Source organism: Indicator indicator, chromosome 2 (assembly GCF_027791375.1).
Source record: "Indicator indicator isolate 239-I01 chromosome 2, UM_Iind_1.1, whole genome shotgun sequence".
Taxonomy (NCBI): domain Eukaryota; kingdom Metazoa; phylum Chordata; class Aves; order Piciformes; family Indicatoridae; genus Indicator; species Indicator indicator.
Genome location: NC_072011.1, coordinates 56,000,236 through 56,005,226, shown reverse-complemented (window position 1 = coordinate 56,005,226; position 4,991 = coordinate 56,000,236).

The following is a 4,991-nucleotide window of genomic DNA, read 5'->3' as shown; positions in this document are numbered from 1 at the left end:
TGGCGAAGCCGCAAGGAGACGGTCCCCGAAGGGGTTAACCTCTGCTTCGCCTGATGCGGGGGCAGCAATGGGTGGGGTTGTGGGGGGGGGTTTCTTTTTAGCTTTTGAGGGGGGATTTGTGGCAAACTTTTTTTGTGAATAAAAAGCCTTTTTTTTTTTTTTTTAATTTTATTTTGGAAGGAAAGGTTTTTAAAAGATCCAAGAGCTGCTTTGCCGTGTTTGGGATGCTGTTGTGATTTCCTTCCCAGACAGCGGCAGAGCAGGAAGGCTTCAGAGCTAAAAGGAGTACTTTTAAAAATCAAAACAAGAGGAAGAAATACTGGGGTTTTTTTGGGTTTGTTTTGGGGGGTTTTGGGGTTTTTTTTGTTTGTTTTTTTAATGTTTATTTTTCCCTCCTTTCCAGCTACTTGTAGAGTTTATGGCTAAGTAGTCTGTGCAGGTTCATAGACTGAAGAAACCTAAGTTGAAAACGAAACACAAACAGCCAAAACAAAGCAGGAAAAAAAATCCCAAACCTCCCTGAAACAGAAGGGCCTTCGTTCTGCAGAGGCTTTGCTAAAGATAACCTAGTTAACGCTCACCGATGCAGAGGAAATCAGAGCAGCTTAAAAAGTCTGCAAGGCACTTTTTTCACACTCCTGACTCAAACTAAAGAAGATAAAAAAATTAAAAAAAAAGAGAAAAGACAGAAGTTTATTTGGTGTGTTTCATGTTCCAGCTCTATTTTTCTATTTGGGGGTGTAAGGTTTTAACAGTAAGGGACTTTGATCATTCTATGCCATATGCCTTCACTGGCTTCTTGTGCAATAATAATTTGGGGTTTGTTTTGAGTGTTCACTTCTACAGTTGGCTGCCCACTAATAAGAAGATAATAATTTTTAAAGTCTAATAGTGCAAACAGCAGCCAGCTTGGTTCAGGAAGGATAAATGTCAGCAATTATTTCGTTCCTTTATATGATTTTTTTGATCCTGGGTATGGTGCCATAAACCTCGTTACATATGTATGTCAGAATGTACACACACACACACACAAAACCCAAGCAAACAACCCCAAGAACGAGCAAAGTTTATTTAAAACTATTTTTCGCACAAAGTATTGGTGTGTTTCAGTTGTCTATGTAAAAGAAAAAAAGAAAAAAAAATTGATTATAAAACAGAAAATCTTTTGGAAAACGTGTGTCCTTTTTATTTCTTTAGCAAATTTTCCATTTTCTTTCTGTGGGTTGGGTTTGTTTTGCTCTGTACTTTTTGGTTTGGTTTTGTTGCAGTGTATATCTAACCCTAACCATAACCCAGCCCCCTGACAAAACTGGTATCACTTCTTTGGCATCTCCTCTGGAGTGTTTCCTTCCTGTCCTTTGCTGGTGGAATGTTTTCCTTTATTTTCTACTGTACCTTTGCATCTTTCAATTTCTGTAACCGGATTTCTCTCCCTTCAAAGTTGGGTCAGTTTTGGAGCTGTCCAGCTTGAATTAGCACTATTGGCGAGGGCTCTTTGGGACAGACCTGTTATTTCTACAGCTCAGTAGGCGTTTGGAAAAATAAGAAATAAACATTCTCCGCTGATTTCTTCTCATCTTACTGCAATTAGCTTTTTCTATCTCACAAAGTTGTCCGGTTTCTAGAAATACATTGGTCCTGTGTGTGCTTTTCCCTGGCCTCTGTAGCCCCTTCCCCCCCACCCTCTTTTTGCAGTTCCCTGATTCCTGGGAGTTCTCCTCCTAGGGTTTTCCTCTGTCTTGCCCATCTTCATCTGCTTCCACTTCCAGCTGTGTCAGTGTTCAGTGTGGTGCATTTTGTAGGGCTGCTGTTTCTGCTTGACAGTGTCCCATAGGGTGGTGGACTTCTGCTTGCTTTGTTTGTGTTTCTTCTTTATTTTTAATGATATGGTATCACCTGATCTCTTCTGGGCTGTGACCAACTCTAAATATTTGTGTGAGCCTAAAACGAGTTGGGAAGATTCTGTTGTGCAAAATGATACATCCCAAAAAGTCTGATAGCAGTGAAGGTTTTTCCTAGATGAAAACCTAGATGGACTGAACCAAGTTTAAAACAGGACCTGGCAGAAAACTTAATGTATAATCACATTAGACATGTATATTTTTGTGGACATTTTACTTAAAATGTTGTTACTATACAGATATTTTCTTGAAACTCATCCCTTTATTAAATTATTTTTCTACTGGAATTGATTTTTTTTTTTTTATTTTTAATTCTTTGATCAGTATTGGTCCTTTTGCTGAGATGCCCTTGGCAGCAAGTGTTGCCTAGGTGGTAAAACTCAGACTATGATCACTCCTAGGGGTTAAGGAGAGAGCAGCTGGGTAGAGAAGTTACTGTTTGCGGGTTGGAAGCCTTCTTGCTCCAGAATGAAGGAGGTGCCTTACCAAAGATGGTCTCTGTCCTTCCCTCCACCCCCTCTTTCCTTTTGTTTGGGCCCAATCTTTTCCAGCTGTTCTCCATGAACTGCAGGTACAGGTTGTTTGATGGCAGGAAGGGGGTTATAAAACCTCTTTGTTTCTTGCCAGAGAAGTAAAAGCAGATGCAGCAGGGCTGGCTCTGTTGGAGTGGCAGTGCTCTGCCAGGGAAACAGGTTATTCAGCAGGGGAGCATGTGAGCTGCCTGCCTGGGACACAGCTCTCCTAAGCATGAGGGAAAGGAGGACTTGGTTCAAAATTGGCCTTCCCTGCTACTGCTGTTTTCTTGTCCCTGTGCTAAATGGCCTGATGCAAATGTCTGCAGTGGAAGGAAGGGCCTGCCATGCTGATGTGACTCATGGCATCCTCTGTGGTTCAGCCTCAGCTGCTCCATGCTGGCTTGGATCAAGATCAAGTTCTCAGCTGTGTGAGTTCTTGCATTTGGTATTTATTTTGGCTAAAGAGCAGCCCTCAGTGAGTTACTGGCTGTAGAGAGTCTGATGCATGTGCCTTGGTGAGACTGAGCAGCACTGCTGCTGCTACGTGCATGAGCATGGAGTTTGGAGGGCTTGCTTCCTGCTGAAGAAACCTCCTCAGACTCTGTTGTCATTATGGGGCAAAGCAGTGCCTGATTTTTGCTCTCCACTGTGATGGACTGCAGGTGATGGTGCCAGGCCATGCAAGGCTGTGAATGGAGTTCGCTGTGGGTCTGCCAGTAGAAGGGATGGTTTGGGTCAAACCTCCCCTTTGTGCAGACCTATTCCTTTAGGAGGGACTGGAGCTGGGCTGTAGGAGAGGAGCTTAGGAGGGTTTTGTTCCATGGAAGGCAACACTGGGAAATAGCAGCCTGGGAACCACTTCAAGAGGGGACAGATTGGGAACAAATGCTGATTTTTTTTTATTATTTTTTTTTTAATTTTTTTTTTTTTTTTTTGCTATGCAGAATTTATTGAAGCCAGCAAATGATCACTTGACATCTTTATGCCTGGGGGCAGGAGAAATTCAATTAGTGTTTATAGAGTGTTAGACCACCTGGGAGTCCTGTCTGTGTGCACATGTGTTGGAGATGCCTTCTGTTCTGGCTCCCAGTATGTTCCACTGCAAACATGTGCCTGCATATCAGTAGAAGGCCCCTGAGCACCTCCTACCCAGAATAAAAAGAGATTTGCCCTTATTTGGAGGAGGAAGCAAGGGCTAGGGGACACAACTGTGAGGCAGTTTAAAGAAACACATGAAATTATGACCAACTGGACAGATGAGGAAAGAGCAGTGGATGTCATGTATCTTTACTTCAGTAAAGTTTTTGACACTGTCTCCCATAACATCTTTGTAGAAAAGCTCAGGAGATGTGGCATAGATTGTTGGTCAGTGAGGTGGATTGAAAACTGGCTCCACAACAGAGTTCAGAGGGTTGTCATCAGTGGCACAGAGTCAACTTGGAGGCCTGTGGCCAGTGGTGTTCCCCAGGGATCAGTACTGGGTCCAGTTTTGTTCAGTATCTTTATCAACAACCTGGATGAGGGGATTGAGAGTACCCTCAGCAAGTTTGCTGATGATACAAAACTGGGGGGGTTGGCTGACACCTGTCAGGCTGTGCAGCCATCCAACGTGACCTGCACAGGCTGGGGAGCTGGGTGCAGGCAAACCTCATGAAGTTTAATAAGGACAAGTGCAGGGTCCTGCATCTGGGGAGGAAAAACAGCAGGCACCAGTACAGGTTAGGGACTGCCCTGCTGGAAAGCAGCTTCACAGAGAAAGACCTTGGAGTGCTGGTGGACAGCAAGTTCTCCATGGAACAACAATGTACCCTTGTGGCCAAGAGAGCCAACGGGATCCTGGGATGCATCAAGAAAGGTGTGTCCAGCAGGTCTAGGGAGGTTCTTCTCCACTCTACTCTGCCCTGGTGAGACCACACCTGGAATACTGTGTCCAGTTTGGGGCTCCCCAGTTCAAGAGAGACAGAGACCTGCTGGAGAGAATCCAACAGGGAGCCATGAGGATGATTAGGGGACTTGAGCATCTCCCCTATGAAGAGAGACTGAGAGCCCTGGGGCTGTTTAGTCTTGAGAAGACTGAGAGGGGATCTGATCAATGTCTATCAATATCTGAGGGGTGGATGTCAAGTGGATGGGACCAGGCTCTTTTTGGTGGTGCACACTAACAAGACAAAGAACATAGAAGGTTTCACCTCAACATGAGGAGAAACTTCTTTACAGTGAGGGTGACAGAGCACTGGAACAGGCTGCCCAGGGGGGTTGTGGAGTCTCCTCTGGAGACTTTCAAAACCCACCTGGATGCATTCCTGTGCAGACTACCCTAAGTGATCCTGCTTTGGCAAGGGGGTTGGACCCCATGATCTCTTGAGATCCCTTCCAACCTCTAATATACTGTGATGCTGTGATACATTGATGTTGCTGCACCACAGAAATCTCCAGAAAGGTTTATTTCTGACTTTTAAGTTTCTGTCACTTTTTTTTTTTTTTTTTTTTTTTGCAGAAGGGAGGCTGGATCAGCAATCTCCTGTAGTACATTGACAGCCTCTCTGAGAGAGGGCACAGCACAAACAGAAAAACA